The sequence below is a fragment of the Brachypodium distachyon genome, chromosome 1 (assembly GCF_000005505.3).
Source record: "Brachypodium distachyon strain Bd21 chromosome 1, Brachypodium_distachyon_v3.0, whole genome shotgun sequence".
NCBI classification, from domain to species: Eukaryota; Viridiplantae; Streptophyta; class Magnoliopsida; order Poales; family Poaceae; genus Brachypodium; species Brachypodium distachyon.
Window position 1 is genome coordinate 24,972,226 of NC_016131.3, and position 17,054 is coordinate 24,989,279.

The window sequence follows — 17,054 nt, forward strand, 5'->3', positions numbered from 1 at the left end:
AAAAATACATTTGCCCTATAAATGCCTTTAGGGCTATATAACTATTTAAATAAAATAGTTTTTCAACTCCAAATAAAATCCTAAAAAAATTATGGGATAGCTTATTTATGCAATAAACCCCATTTATAGATAAACCCTATTGGTTTTAAGATCCAAAGCTCAAATGGGTGAAACCCTAGGGTTTAAAATGAAATAAAACCTTTTTAAAGCCTTTTGAGATTCAAATTTGAATTCAAAAATGCAATTGTGGCATGATGCTCATGGATGCAATGCATATGTAAGAGTTTTGGAATTTTGGGACGTTACAGACCCGCGCTACAGCCGCGGAGTTGGAGGATGCTGAGAAGACCGCACTGTTCAAGGTCGTCCGGTGTGAACTCATCAAAATTGACAACATGCTGACGAGTAAGTTATCTTGACTCAAATTCTTCATCCGATCACTTGTTTAAGTAGTAGCAATAATGTGCCGAGACTCACTACCATTTTTCTGTCTCTGCCAGAGTTCTTCTCCACCTCTCTCGAGCATGCTCAAGAGACCGTGAGGGTCGCCCGCCGGAAGAGGGATCTGGCAGCAGCAGCGGGGGAGCCGTTCGAGTAAGACTTGGTGGATTACCTGGTGAGCATCACGAGCCGGGTTAAACCACTCAAGTCGTTCGGTGTCGACATGATGAACGCCGGCATTCGGGCCTTCCGCGCGCTGTGGCCGGGAGAAGAAGCTCCTACGAACATACCGAATCCGGCAAAACGTTTGTGGGTGACGGAGTCCCGGCTAAGCGACTGGCGGGAGTCAGCCGCGCGCATCAGTGCCGACGAGGCCATGTCGTCAGTACTATCATGGTACGACGGCATCAACCTCGACGTGCTGCAATCGATGTGTGCCGGCTCCCCCTATCTCACGGACCCGGATCTAGTGGCGAAGCGCAAGGAGCGGGCCTATTCCTTCATCTAGTATGCCGACGTGCATACGTTTGTGGAGGGCCCAACCTCTGAAGCTGACGCCGAGATGACCGACGAGGACGAAGAAGAGGCTACAGCCGAGGAAGATTATGTGGAGTCGGCCTCCACCGGAAATGTTGCGCCGAGTTCCGGCGCCAACCCCTCTGTCTCTTCTTAGCTTAGTCGTAAAAAACTTTAGAAATATTAGATCCCCAGAATGCCGGGTGCAGATGTAACCGGAATACTTTTGTTTGTAAGACACCTTGCTTTTAATTCAATTAAGTCTTTTGTTTATCGAATTCCCGACCGAGTCCCCGAGTTCATTTTTTCTCGTAGTGAAATTTTACAACTTTGGTTCTTTTGTCTGCCTTGCCGGCTTTCGACGTATGAATCGCAGAGCAATAAAGCCACTCTTTAGAAAAAAGTAACTCGATGAATTCGCTCGGCAATAACTGATTAAGAAGGAAATGCATCGTGGATCGCTTTATTGCTTGTTTCCATTATCGCTTTTCATGTGTCCACTTATTCTAGACCCGTCTCTAGCTTGCCATGAAGCCGGGTTGCGGACAGCAGCGAAGTCATAGAGGGGATGTTCAATACCGACACATTACTAAACCGATATAAGAGTACGCAACTAAGCCATGCTGACATACAAAAGATAATTGCAGCATAGCGCTTAAATGATATAGAAGTCCCGAGGTCCTTTTAAGAACCCGGTGGATAATTTCATTGTCTTAAAACATTCAATCATAAGGAGAAAACGATACATATACTCAGCTCTCAGGTATAGAACGGACAAAGCAAAGTTACATTCCATGGCCTCTTGGTCTCCTCGCCGGACGGGTCCATCCTGTTCGCCTTGGGATCTTGTGCATCTATAAGATAGTAGGAATCATTGTGGAGCGCTTTGCTCACAATGAAGAGTCCTTCACATGGAGGTGATAGCTTGTGCATGCCGGCTGTGCGCTGCACAAGTCAAAGGACAAGATCTCCTTCCCGGAATACTCGCAGGCTGACCTTTCGGTTATGATAACGCCTTAGGTGCTGTTGATAGATGGCCGACCGAGATAAAGCCAACTCTCGTGCTTCTTCGAGCAAGTCGACATCATTTTCTCAGGCTTCTTTTACCTTGGCTTCCGTATACATGGTTACTTGTGGAGAGTCATGTTCAATGTCGGCTGGTAGGACAGCTTCCGCCCCGTATACGAGGAAGAATGACGTGTAGCCTATAGAGCGATTGGGAGTCGTCCTGAGACTCCATAGCACGGCCGGAAGTTCGTCCAGCCAACATCCCGGAGTACGTTCCAATGGCTCGATAGCCGAGGTTTTATGCCGGCTAAAACCATGCCGTTTGCTCTTTCCACTTGCCCATTGGATTGAGGATGTGCTACAGAAGCGACATCCAGCCGGATTTTCTTTTCAGCACAGAATCGCGCAAAAGGTCCCTCCGCGAAGTTCATTCCATTATCCGTGATGATACTATGCGGGTACCCATATCTCAAGATGATATCCTTCAGAAATGACACCACGATTTTGCCGTCGCATTTCTTTATCGGCTTGACCTCAATCCATTTGGTGAACTTGTCGACCATAACCAGGATGTGCGTCATGCCTCCTCGCGCCCGCTTGAACGGTCCCACCATATCCAGACACCAAACAGCAAACGGCCAAGTAATTGGAATAGTTTTGAGTTCGGACGCCGGCATATGAATCATGCTGGCATATCTTTGACAGCCGTTGCATTTCCTGACTATATCTTCTGATTCTGGTAGTGCACTAGGCCAGTAGAAACCATGTCGGAAAGCTTTTCCCACTAGCGTTCTCGAAGACGCGTGATGGCCACACTCTCCCCTAATGAATATCCTGAAGTATTTCTTGCCCTTCTCCTGGCTCGACGCATCGCTGTAGGATGTTAGTGACGCTCTTCTTGTAAAGCTCGCCATTGATGATGGTGTACGCCTTCACTCTTCTCTGGATTTGCCTTGCCGACACTTCTTCTTCCGGGAGGTTCCCATCTTTGAGATAAGACATTATCGGTTGCGCCCAAGCCGGCACAGGACGAGTGATGAAGATTGGCTCATCTGGCTCGTCTATCTCCATTGGCTCAACTGCCATTGTTTCTACCGAGTTAAGGCGCTCAGTCCCTGGGTTACCGGAACCGTTGCCACTGTCAATGTCCATGGGAGTGACGTCGGCTTCGGGGCTCGCCGGGATAAATATCGACACCGATTCTGGCGAGGGTTTGATGGATGGTTTGCATAAATGCTCTAGCGCCACCCCAGCTAGAATAGCCTGTCGTGTCGAGCCGAGTTTCGACAATGTGTCGGCTGCTTCATTTTCTGCCCGAGGTACATGGTGAAATTCACACCCATCGAAGTGGCCACTGATCTTTTGAACGTGAAACCGGTATAGTGCCATATTGGCATCCAATGCATCCCAGTTACCAGAAGCTTGCTGGACGACAAGATCGGAATCACCGAAACATTAGATCCGGCGAACTCCAATTTCCTTTGCCATTTTCAGTCCATGTACTAGCGCTTCATACTCGGCAACATCGTTGGATGCTGCGAAGTGAATTTGCAATACGTACTTAAGTTGGTCGCACTTTGGCGAGGTCAGAACTATGCCGGCACCGAGCCCGCTTTTCATCTTAGAGCCGTCAAAATGTAATTTCCAGTAGCTAGTTTCCGAGGGCGGTGGTTTGTACTCCATCTTGGCCCAATCCACCAAAAAATCCGCCAAAGCCTGAGATTTCACGGCATCCCATCTGTCGTACAGCAGCGCATAGGGTGCCAGCTCGACAGCCCATTTTGCGACTCGGCGGCTTGCGTCTTTGTTACTGTCATAGCATGGGGGCTTTGACACCGGGGGTGCGTGGGCACCCCCTTTTAGGTTCGGCAGTGGGCTGCGGGGATCGCTCCGGCGATCGCCGGCGGGACCAATGCGAAGCGTACGAGCACGATGAGCACAAGAACACTTGTTACCCAGGTTCAGGCCACCCTAAGGTGTAAAGCCCTACGTCCTGCTTCTGAGTTTGTTATTAGCCAAGGAACCGGGGTTTACAGGTTGCCGAGGTGAGTCCCCGGGTGCTCTCTCTTTTTGGCTAAGTACCGCTTGCTACTTTGGGCTACTGCTAGTAGTGAATCTTGTGTTGGTCCCCCCTTTGACCGTTGGCGGGGCTCCTCCTTTTATACTGAAGAGGATGCCACAGGTGCCATGGTGCATGGGTGACAAATGGCAAGCGGGGAGCTAGGGCAGCTCCCCCTAGGTGCGCTGGCTTGCATGCAAACTAGGTAGCCCTGCAGCTAGGAGTTTAGGCGCCTGAAATTTACCCCAGGCGGGTCACTATTGGCTGAAAAGATAGGGAATCCCATTTTGGTCGGAGCAGTAAATGCTAGCATGTGCTTCACCCCTCATCCTGACGAAAGCTGCGCGCGGTGTGCCCGCTGAGGCGCCACGTGGCGCCGCTGGGGCTCCCGCTCGCTCCTGCCTTTGTAACGGTTGCTTGCGCCGGGAACACCCTCCCGGCAAGTGACCTTCCCGGCAAGTGTCCAAGTGGGATTCCTCCTGCTGCCCCGCAAGGCAAACCCCCGACACCCGGCGCCGGGCACGCCACCGGCGCGGTCAGCAGCTCGATGGAGACCTGGATCTGAGTTGGCTTCGGTGGCAGAGTCGATGTGCCGGCTTGAGCGACGATGTTCTCCGGCTTCTCCAAGGGGAGCTTCGCCGTTCTCCCAGACTTGGTTGGGACCGCACCACTTCCTGCAGCGTCCCTTCCCGCATCAGCGCCATGAGCCGTCACCATGACCTCCACACGGTCAGCGGGGCAGTCGACGTGCCGGCCGCGAGCCGTGCAGATGGCGGGGGGATCTTCAGCCATCACCACTTGCTCTGGGTACCTGCAAGGCTATCAGTAGCAACATAGACCTCGTACATGCCGAAGTTGATGAAGCGGCCTGCACAGGGAAACGGTGTGCCGTTGAAGCAGCCCACGTTGTTGTCGATGAAGCCCAGAGAGCCGAATCTCTGGACCAAACCAGAGACCACGCGCTCTCCGGTGACGAGGAAGCTTCCCGTCCGGATGAAAACTCCAGCCAGTGCCGCTTCTAGCCCCACGGTGGGCGCCAACTTTCGTGGTGGTGGCACGGCAGATGTCATAGGATGGCTTAACTTGGGGTCGATGGACGAAGGAGGATCTGGAGGAGGGAGGACGTGAAGGGGAACACGCACAAAACACACAAGCACACACAGATCTACCCAGGTTCGGAGCCCTCTTGTCGAGGTAAGACTCATACTCCTGCTTGGTTGTATTAGCCGAGATAGGCAAGCTCTAGAATGGTGCTCCTTGAGCTGTATTCTTGAGTAAGAAGAAGAAGAAGGGAAAACCGATGCCTAAGTGCTCTCCTCTCTCTCTCTCGGGATGAGGTTCTATTTATAGGCCACCTATGTCACACCGACATGTGGGCCGAGTCTAACGTCATCTTCCTTGGGCCCCGCCGGGCACGCGGCTTGGTTCCCTTCAGGCAGTACCGTAGGGGACAAGACAACTTTTCTTTTCCCTGCCAGCCTGCAACGGGTACAGCTATCCTCTGCCAGCTTCCGTCGTAGATTCCCTTTCGGTGCTTCTCTAGCATGGTCACCTGACACCGGTACGCAGGCGCTAACTGCTTTTCTGAGATGATGATGGCGCTGCTTTACTTTGCACCGCGTGGTCAGGATAAGACCATTGAGAGATCTCGGCGATGGAGCTCGTCCTTATCCTGCAAACCTATAATATAAGATAGCCATGCCGGCGTACGCCCGGGATGCCGGCTTAGTGTTAGTTTAAGTTTACGATACCGGCATACGTAACTATGCCGGTTGTGCCTCCGTCACCTCGGCTATAAATGTGTCGCCATGACCCTATCCGGGGTCATCCCCCCAACAGCGGCAGCGGCGGCGGCGGCTTCAGCCATAACTGCGATTGGATCTAGGCTCTGATACCAAGTTAGAAGAATGGGTTTGTGTTGCCGTGAGGATAATCCTCACCGGCCTGCCTCATATTTATATTCACCTCTTGGTTAGATAAGGATTACAAGAGATTTACAAGGGATAACAATAAGATTGTTGTGTTGTCGGATAAGCTAAAGTAACAACCATCCGGCAACATCTACGCAACCTAACCTAACTTAATTAGGATCTTCGTCAGTTAACAGCGCACTCTCTCGATTCACTCTTATCTCAGCCCGAAGCCACTTCTCTTTCAAGGTGTACTAGCACAAATGAGGTCGGGGTCGGGGAAGAAGGCCGCTCGCTTGCTAGATCGATGAGTAGGATTTTGCTTGGGATTTTTAGAATCATTTGGCTGGACTGGGCTGGGCCACGTGAACTCAACTACATACAGATACAGCCCATCAAGGCAGGCTGACACAGCAAAGCAAGCAAATCAAGTCCACCTGCTCCTTCAATTCTTGGGCCGAATCAAGAACCTGCTCCTGTTCTTCACTGCCTTCAGACTTTGATCAGGAGGTGCGTCTGAAAATGAAAATGCAGTAAGTGGGCTCTCCTCTTCAAGTACGATGAGTAGAAGGTATCCGGCAAGTACTCCTAGCAAGAAATTGGGGTGTTTGCAATTGCATAAATAAATGTATTTAATTGCACTGTACAGCTAGGTAGTATATATATGGAAGAAAATGAAGAGGTCTTGTATGTATCATAGTGCTGTATACTGACAGAGTATAGAAGGGAAACCAAATGATGAGTACAAGATGTTATAATTGTGTGCGCTAACACAGCATTCCTTGAGGAGAAAATGTCATAATTGTGAGGGCATGGATTTCAAGCTCTCTTCCCGCGTTTATTTAGCCGTTCCCTGCATGGCCAGTTCAAACTCCCTCTCCGTGCATTTATTTAGCCGTACCGTCCCGCGTTTATTTAGCCGTTCAAGTCTTTCTTAGACGGAAAGATTTAAAACTATGCTAACATAAAACCCTACATCGTCGCAATTAACACTACTCCAGAAAACCCCTCCAATGGCGGTTAAAAAATGGGGTTGGTGGCGGTGATCACGCCCGCCACCAACTCTGCGTCACTGGAGATTTCGGCACCAGTGGCGGGTAAAATACCCGCCACTGCCGCTCCGAGATCAACAATGGCGGGTAAAATACCCGCCACTGCCGCTCCGAGATCAACAATGGCGGGTAAAATACCCGCCACCGAATACCCACAAACCGCCACTGTAAATCCCTCCAGCACCACCCGAAAAGTGCGTGGAGTACATCAGTGGCGGGCAAAGTACTCGCCACTGGACAATTTCCAGTGGCGGTCCTGCCTAACCGCAACTGCTATGTGTTTAGCGGCGGTGGTTCTTAACCTCCAATGGTACTATTTTTTCCCGAAAATAAATAAATGAGTTATTTATAAAAATAAATATTAATGTAGCACAGAAATAGCAGGAATACAGCACAGCACAAATAATAACAGCAGCACAATATACAACACCAAAGAAATGGAAATCGCAGCAAATATATTACAAAGTTCCACACGAGTTAAACATTCAAGTCACATGCATGTGTATACAAAGTGTTTGAAAGAATGAGCCACAAATAAAAGTATTCCACACAATTTAGCCACTTTTGGCGACAATCCCGCCGCCGTAGTAACCCCCGCTCGATTTGAGGACCTCCTTGTTGAGGATTTCGTCGATGTCCTTCTGGATCTCGTACACGAGAATTTCAGAGTTGTGCCCTAACTCGGCTTTGGCCAGAAACCAATTCCTCACTTCTTCGAAGGTCTTCTTCCCCTTCGGCTGGAAGTCATTAATCATCTGCTGAATAGTGTGCGCGCAGTAGTAACCGCAGTAGACGGATCCTTCAGGCTGTTGCTCGCAGGGGAAGTTGAAATTGTGCCTGAGGGGAGCGTCAGGATTGCGGCTGAAGCCAGTCATCCCGTACCATTTCACCGCGTCGCGATAGGCTGAGTCGATGACATATTTGATGGGCCAAAGTCGCGTTGTGGTTCATTCCCCTTGCGTCTTAGTGGATCAAAATATGTGACCCCTCCCATATCGAGGCAGATGGCGATTGTCACCCAATGGCCGCTGTTTCACAAAAAGACGCACATTGTATTAGCCAAATAATATAACAAGCAAGTCTTCCAACGGAAAAAGATTTATGTATTCACGCGAATTGAAAACAACTTACTGTAGATGGTACAATATCAATACGAAATGGCGGTCTCTGTGCTTCAAGATGAATTGAGTGAGGTATTCAATCACCAACCTTCTACTTTCGGCCAACAATGGGTCTGGACCAAGCAAAGTGGCGTTGAAGGGAAGGGGGTCGGTGACGGCCATCCCATATTGCTTCACCCTATAGGCCTCCCTCGTGTAGTGTACACACCACAGTCTTAATATGGCGTTGTCGAGGCACTTGCGGTTGAAGAGGTGAAACAAGTCGAGGAAGTCAATGCCGAAGGTAACGTCGTTTTCCTTCTGGATTTCCCCCGTATTGGAGTCGAAGAAGCCATAATGCTTTGGCACTCGAACCCTGATTTCCAGATTCTGGAGGTCTGCGCCTGATAATGCCACATTCATGTATTTATAATGGAGCTCTTGCATCTCCCGTGGCAGGCGATACAGGTCATCCTGGGTCACCATCGGTTGTCCGGGGTGGAACAACAAAAATTGGGAGAATCGTCTGTCCACGAAATAAGACCCATCAGGCAATCTATCTCCAACACGGGGGTGGGTGGGCATCTTCAGAATGTCTGGCCACTCTTCCCTAATCCCTTCTATCTGCGGCGCGGTCTTTGGTTGTCTTCCCGTAGAAGACGACTCTTTCGCCTCCTTGGAGCAGCCCTTGCTTGCCTTGCCGCCTGTCCCCCTTTTGTTTTTCCTGCGTCTCAAGAAATCGGAACTGTCCGGTTTCTGGGGGACCTGCATCCCAGCAGGGGCACTTGGACGGCTCTCCAACGAGGCCGATTGTGCTGCGGCTCTCCGAGGGACGGGTCTTGGTGCGGATGGCTTCGGGGCTTCGGGTTTGGGCGGCGACGGAGGACTTTCGCCTGCATTGTCGTCGCTGCACTCCGCCGCAGGTGAGAAGTCTCATTCCGCGGGCTCATAGTCGAAAGGACCGGGTGAGGCGCCAAGCGGCGACGGAGACGTCATGCGCCGGGCGGGTGGAGACAGACCGAGGCGGGGGGACAGAGATGGAGACGGCTCCGTAGCGAGGACCACCAACCTCCTAGGCCAGATGAGGTAGGAGTTGACACAATCCCTTAGGGTCGTCGCCTCTTCGTGCGAAGGATAAGGGACCGGTTCGTCCTCGAAGCCCCTGAGCACGGAGTCCACCTGCACCCTGACCATGTCGTCTCGCAGGGTCACATGGTGCACCACGGCCGTACGCGGCATCAGCAACCCGCGCGTGGCCAGGGGGTTCCCCACCGTCGGCATGTGTAGCCGGCATTTGATGCCCTTCTGCGCATGACAAACATGGCAACATCATTAATGGATTGGAGCATGATAGTGGTATTTCTCAATTTTTCGTAGCGCGCAAAGACGCTTACCGTGAGGTTCTCGTCGGGTGGCCCAAGCGAGTCAAGCTGGCACTCGGTGCCAGAGCATGGGGTGCTCTTGTTCCCTCGCGGGGACGGATCCGATGCGGGTGGGGTTGGTTGGATGGGCGCCTCCGGGAAAACACCGTGATCGATGAAGTTGTTGACGTCACGCTGGTCCCTTGCAAGCCGCATCAGCTTCCTGAGCTCCTCCCTCGCCAACACTCGGATCTTCTCATCTAGGTCCTCTGAGCTCTGTTCTTTGCTGGACGCCCTTCTGCGTTTGCGGGAACCTTGCTCTTTCGCCATCTGCATACGAAAGGGCCCGGAGCCGACACCTCGCATATGGCCCCCGTGCTCATTTCGTTGCAGAGCGTAGCTGATGGCATCATCCCACTGTTGGTTGATAGACCAGTGGGAGCCATCCGACTCCCACTCTGCCATTGCACCCTGTATACAAAAAACAACATGCTCGGTGTTAATGTTATATGTGAGTATAAGAAGCCCAACCGATAAAAGAAGATGTCAGGCATAGGCCTTACGAGTGCAGCCTCTTGCTTCTCTGACATTGGCTCTAGGCCCGCCCACTGATTTGTGGTCATGGACGACCGCATCCATTTGCTGGAGCGCTCACCGCGAAGCAAAGTTGGGACCCTCGGCTGTATACCGGCTTGGTCCAATGCGGCGTCCTCTTTCGCCCACACCTTCTCCTTTTCAGGGCATCCACGACTGCCGAAGCGGTGGTCGAAGGGCCTTTTCTCATGAAGCTCCTTGTACCATTTTTGGCTGACTTTGAATTCATCTGAGCCAACCCACTCCTTGAACCTCTCCCAGTCCTCCTCTGAGATCCCCTTCTAGTGCTTGTTCACCTCTGTCTTCTAGTCTTTGCCGATGAGCTTCCGGCAGTTATACTGCCACGTGCTCTGGCCCTTCCTCATGACTTGGTGCATCCGCCACTCCAACCGTCTCCTGATCTCATCATTGGCAGGCACGAACCGCTTCCATGCCGCCTCGTAACAGTCCTGCTTCACAGCTTCCGGGACGTCGCTCCATCTTTGATAGATCCGAGCACGTACCCGTATGATGGCGTTGCATGTGTTGGAGAATTTTTCTGCGGCCTCCACCGATTCCTCCGGGTAGTTTTCTTTGCTCAGCTTGGTGACGACCCACGACTCCGTCATCACCTTGTTCGCCCCACGCTTGGACTTCGACTGAGTAGTCGCCTCCGTAGCCTGGGCTTCCTCCTCGTTAGCTGGTCCTTCAAGGAGCAGCTGCTCCTCGGCTCCTTCAAGGAACAGCTGCTCCTCGCTCATGGCAATTTCCGAGCCCGAGGAAGATGCCCCCGCTTCAACGCGAGCCTGAGCTTCCTATCCAACACTTATAAAAGTAATTTAAAAAAACGGAAAAATTCGGCATGACCTATGCTGTAAAACAAGAAAATTTCGGCATGACCATTGCTGTAAAACAACAAATGAGTCTACCCGAATATTATACCTGCATAAAAAAAACTCCCACCCACATATACCCCCTCGGCACGATGGCCAGACCCTTCTCAACGACCCGGCACGATGGCCGAGCCCACATTCCTCATATCAACCGACACGATGGTCGGGATCACATGCACGTATCATTAAACCATAAACAACAATAACATCAATACTTAACCACAAACGACAATATTTGAACGGCTACTAAACATAAACAGCAACCCTAATTTAAAAAACAGCAAGATTTAACCCTAACTAACTATAGAACTAAACATAAACAACAATATTTAAACCCTAACTAAAAATAAACAATAAGATTCAACCCTAATTAAGAAAACAGCAAGATTCAACCCTAAATAACTATAGAACTAATTTGACTCACCGGGACAGGGGCTTCGTCAGTCGGCAAAGGAGTCGGGGCAGCAGGCATGGTGCTGGCGGCGTCGGTCGTGGCAAGGTCGGCGGCCGCGGGGGTCGCGGCTGTGGGGTCGGCAGGAGCGGGGGTCGCGGCGACGGAGACGGTCGGGGCGACGGAGACCGGAGCGGGGGCGGCCGTGGAGGAGGCAGCGAGGACGGAGGCGGCCGTGGCGGGGGCGGGACGCGGGCGCGGGCGGCCGGGGCGGAGGCGGCCGGGCCGCGCCCCCGGCGGGGCGAGTCGGGCGGCGGCAAGGCGGGGCTACCGGATCCGGCGGCCGGCGGGGGGGCCTGCGGGGCGAGGGGCTTCCCGCTCCTCGTCGTCCGTTGCGACCCCCCGGCCCCGGATTTGTCAGGCTGTGACATGGCGGCGACGGGGACGAGCGGCGGCTGCGGCGGCGGCGGAATTGGGCAGGGCTTCGCCTAGGGTTTCGGGGATGAGCGCTGCTGGTCTATGAGATAGACGCGCGTCTTGGATACAAAAATTTCGCGAAGTCTCGCCCTGTAATATATATAGGAAGCGTCTCCAGTGGCGGGTATTTTGCGGATATTTCTTGTCTCACTAAATATTTCAAGGGTTACCGGTGCGGGAGACCACCAGTGGCGGGTATTTCCGGATACCCGCCATTGGTGAACCACCAGTGGCGGGTATGTGAAATCCCCGCCACTGGTAATTGGAACAGGAGTGAGATTTTTATTACTTGTAGTACCGGCAACACGTACATATATACATGCATCCAACTAAAACCCAAGTGTGTGCCTGCCTTGGTGACAGCTAACCAAGAGTTATCTTCCAACTTCTTTTGTTTCGATTCAGCAACTTTAGCAGAGAAAGGGGTTTACGTTACTGTTTCCAAATCCCATGTGTAACGCCTTCTCTCATCTTTGCTAATTGCTACACGAGAGTTTGCAAGTTTCAGTTGGCCCGGTCCCCGACTCCCTGGCCGCTACCAGCTGGATTGGATTGGGCCAACAAATGGGCCGTGATTTTTGTTTGTCCAGCCCGCAGCCCAAACTCCTCTGCCCCCAGACAAACGGATAACATGCAGGCCAGTTTGTGTATTGCGGATGACAGCGAGTCCCCCTAAAAAAAGCTTGATGAGGGCGAGAAAGTAATTGCAAACGGATAAATAAATAAATGTACGGAGTACTATTTAGATTGGAGTGCTTGCAATTGCATAAATAAATGTATTTAATTGCACCGTACTCACAGAATATACAAGGAAACCAAATGATGAGTACAAGATGTAAAATAATTGTGAGTGCTAAATCAACATTCCTTGAGGGAGGAAATGTCATAAATGTGAGGGCATGAATTTCAAACTCCCTTTCCCGCGTTTATTTAGCCTTTCCGTGCATGGACGGTTCAAACATCGTTCCCGCATTTATTTAGCCTTCTGTGCGTGGACGGTTCAACATTCTTCTCGGAAGTTTATGCAAATTATATGTCCAACTTTTTTGGGATGTAACTCTGATGCATGACCTAAATATCATATACACTAGTTGTATTTTTAGTCTTTTCGATGTCTGCCGGTAATCACATGTTGCAGGCTTAATTAGACATGTGAATATGGGAAAATTGATGAAGGGAATATACGAACGTGTCAGAACCGTTGCAAACTACGAGCAATGCGGCCGCGCGGATGCATATGACCTTTGCAACGACAATCAATGCGGCAGCGTGAAAGATATGGCCTTTTTAGGTAATAAAAAACGGTACCAGGATTTTCTTTTCTGGCCTGTCGAGAGCACCCGGTGAGACTAGGGAGCGCGCGGTAGCCGCCCCTTCGGGTAAAGGAGGCAGACGATCAGCTTGGATGTGGAGAGAAATATTGTTGGTGTGCTTTATTGACTGTGGTACATCAGTACGTGCATCCAAGTAAAACCAAGTGCCTGCATGTCTTGGTGGCAGCTAACCAAAAGTTATGTTGGAACTTCTTTCGTTTTGATTCAACAACTTTATTATAGAGAAAGGATTTACGTTACTCCTCGGATAGATCATGCGTACTGCCTTCTTCTCTCTTTCTTTGCTAATTGCTGCACGAGAATTTGCAAGTGTCAGGCGGTGGCGCTTGTCCCCGCTACGAGCAGCTGGATTGGATTGGGCCCATGCAGGGCTAGTGTTTTTTTATTTTTTTTCAGTAATACAAAACAGTGCATATGTGATGAGTCATTAATGACGGGCTGTCATTGATGACCCTTTATCAGTGGTGGCGGGCATGTCAACCCCGTCACTGATGATCCCTCAACAGTGGCGGGCGCGTGAGGACCGTCACTGATGACCCCTCATCAGTGGCGGTCGCGGTGTGCCCGCCATTGATGACCACATGTGAAAAACTACAAATCTCATAAACACATACATCAATGGCGGGCTTTGCATTTGTGTCCGCCACTGATGACCCAACTCCTTAATTGGGCGGGCCCATCATTTTTAGGGTCGTGAGGATGCTATAAAAACTCCCAACCACTCCTCTCCCTCGGCCCCCGCCGTCATCCCCATCTCTTCTCTCCCTCCAGATGGCAATGGGTACCCATTACCCGTTTACCCGGCGGGTAAATACCCATTAGGGTAGGGGTATGGGCAAAATATTTACCCATGGATACATAAATGGGAAAAAAGTGGTACCCGGCGGGTATGACGGGTATGGGTATGGGGAGTTAGTACCCATACCCGTGTACCCATGTACCCGTGTAAGATGGGTTGACAAGTGGGTGCTCTAGAGTCTCTGTACACTTAGTAGCCTTGTTTTTTTCGAGTAAATCCTTAGTTGGGCTTCGCTAGCCACGAAAACCTTAACTCCCTATGCTCCCCGTTTCTGTCGATCTCTCCTCTCACTATACGTGTTGTATGCTTCAAATGCTGCTGTTTTTTAGCTGGTATGCTGCTGTTTTTTGTGCGCCATATGTTGTTGTCGTCATTGTTGTTGTTTTTAGCAAATGTGCTATCGTTTATGTCAAAATATAGTGCTATGCTATTTATAACCATGCGATCAAAAAACTATACGGGTATTTTTACCCATGGGTACCCGTCTACCCTGACGGGTATGGATACGGGTAACGGGTCAAGTTATGGAAGACGGATACGGATACGAGGAGCCACTACCCGTGCCCATACCTGCGGGTGCCATCTTGATCTCTCCCTGTCTCTTTGCTTTCTCTTCTCTTCTCTCCTCATCCCCATCTCTTCTCTCCCTACCTGCGACCTGACGGCCGCTGCCTACCCCGACCCAGGACCCTCCGCCCCCTGCTCCGACACGGCCGGCCGCCGCTCCCTACCCTGACCCAGGACCCGCCGCCCCCTGCCCCGAGCCCGGCGGCCCCCGACCCCTGCCGCTCCCTACCCCGACCCAGCCGCCGCCGGTCGGCCGTCCCCATCCTAGGCCACCGCCGGATCCGCCACGCCGACCCGACCTGCAGCCGCCGGATCCCGGCCCCCCTCCTCTAAGATATCTCTCTCTTTCTCACTCTCTCTCTCTCTCTCATATCTCTCTCTTTCTCACTCTCTGATCTGATTTTTCTTTCATTTTTCTGCAGATCGACAAGGAGCCCATCCGTGGAGAGGAGGAGCCCCTTCCCGCCCCTCCGTCCGCCCGGCCGCCGTGGAGTGTTCCAACGGATCCCGTAGGCATCTCCCTCTTGGTAATCTCTCCTCTCTTCCTCTCTCACCACTCTCTCTGTACTGCAGGTATGACGCGTGATGGAGATGAAATGGAGGAGTGCGCCGCTGCCATGGAGGAGTGCACCGCTGGAGATGAAGTCGTGGAGTGCACTGGCCCTGTTTTGGGTTTGGGTCCTGGCAGCAGCACGCTGCTCGCCCGTGTTTTTTTTTATTCTGATAAAATGGTATCACTGTCGGGCGCAAGTAAAGGCCCGGCACTAGTAAGTTACTCATCACTAACGATAATTTCTGGCGGGTGAGATGCCTGTTGTTTTACACCCGTTACTAATGAGTATTTCTGTACTGGTGTTTTCAAGAGTAGAATCTGCGATCTGGTCAACCCGAGAGCCCCACAGATCGATCAAAGGGGTCTCAACTAGAGTTGGGGACTTCGGTGGCTTCCCCACTCCAAACGGAGGAAGTGAGTTCTGGCCGCTAATAAAATTATGTGAGTGTCTGTCTAAGAAATAGTAATTTTTCAGTCAACAATCGTAACTATCCAATGAAAATTTTCTGATCCATCAAACATACATTAATCTTACACGAATCTAATCAAAAAGTTGTTATCCTCAACTAAGAAATGATTATTTCTCAATCGCCTAAGAATTAGCAAAAACGTAAAATTATTTGCGTAAAAAATACACATGGTTAATTATTCGATGCTTAATTAGACTTAACTTACAAATCCAAACATATAAACTTATAAAGAAACAGAAAAAGTACTACTAGTATTAATATATTTTTTTGAGGGAGAGTATTAATATATTGATGAAAGCAATTTGCATAGCCCTTTCAAGTTTGCAGTACGTGACCAGAGAGTTGTTACGAAATCAGCTTACACATGCCCATGTTACTTGAACCCGTAAAATATACCTAAAGATCTAAGATCTACAGGTAGCATTTGCTGGCAGCTGGATTTCTACAACCGAGGCACAGATAGCGCGCTAGCTAGTTGACCTCGAGTCTGGCATGGAATATTAGGGCTGGCCAGCCAGTGCACATCGATCGTATAATGAGTTTAATCAGTAATCCTTTCGATTCATAAAAAAATAATGTTACCCATTTTGTACAAAGTTAGTACAAATTTTGTACCAAGGGAGTGACATTTTTATGGTCCGAAAGAGTACTACCTCCATCCAACCAACAATATTAAGCTTGCATATACATTAGCTTTTCTTTATCAAGAATATATTACTTATATATTAATAGTATATAATTATACAACATGAATTTGACATCATTTGTATTCTTATTTAAAACTATACTCACTTATGGTTATAATTTTGATCTCAAATTAGTCACATATTAATTAAGTTTCGTATAGTTTGTACGGAGGCAGTAGCTGCTCTAGGATTGATTAATTTTATGGTCTCGACGAACGGGCCAAGCTAGCGCAGATTACGCCTGTGATCGAGGTCTACAGCTGCATAAATCATTTTATTAGGACGACTGATCGAACAGCTCTCATAGTCAAAACGGTTCAACTAGCCTTGATGTTTCGTAGCTGATGCTATATATTTTGATCCCCTATTTAAAGATTCAATGTCCAGCGCAGCATCACATGCTCGTTAGCAGAGGCACATGCATTGACTAGCTTGTCTCGCTTTTTTTTTGGAAGTTATTTTGTCTCGCTTATTTCCATGATTAATCAATAAAGACTTTCATTTGGCGTTTATTTTCGACATATCTAAGGCGCATAGAGTAATTGGCGTTTTTTTCCTTCCTTCTCGAACAGGCTAAACGGCGTGTCATTTCCATTAATAAGACATCGGAAAGAACGCAATTACAAATAGGAATGTAAAGAAACCCAAGAGGTTGAGGGAGGGGAGCAAAAGAAAAGAAGCAAAACAAAAAACCAAATATGCCTAATTCAATACACCCCCTCCCAAACTCAGATGGGTAAGATGATCTTTTCACGTTTTTTCTTCTACTAACTTTTGCTCTCCTGTCGCATAATCTTTTTCTTTCTCCTACCTCCTTCCTCTCTCGCAAAGTATCTGCAGCCTAAATTATTATTTCAACGATCC

The 17,054-nt window shown here is 49.9% G+C and overlaps 1 long non-coding RNA gene across 1 annotated transcript; it reads left to right on the plus strand.

The window, feature by feature from the left end:
- Positions 1–14,415: 14,415 nt before the first annotated feature.
- Positions 14,416–15,472, plus strand: LOC106865790. The gene is made up of 2 exons (XR_001405121.2): positions 14,416–14,990; positions 15,055–15,472. It is a non-coding gene; the product is annotated as an uncharacterized LOC106865790 (long non-coding RNA).
- The last annotated feature ends 1,582 nt before the right edge of the window (positions 15,473–17,054 follow it).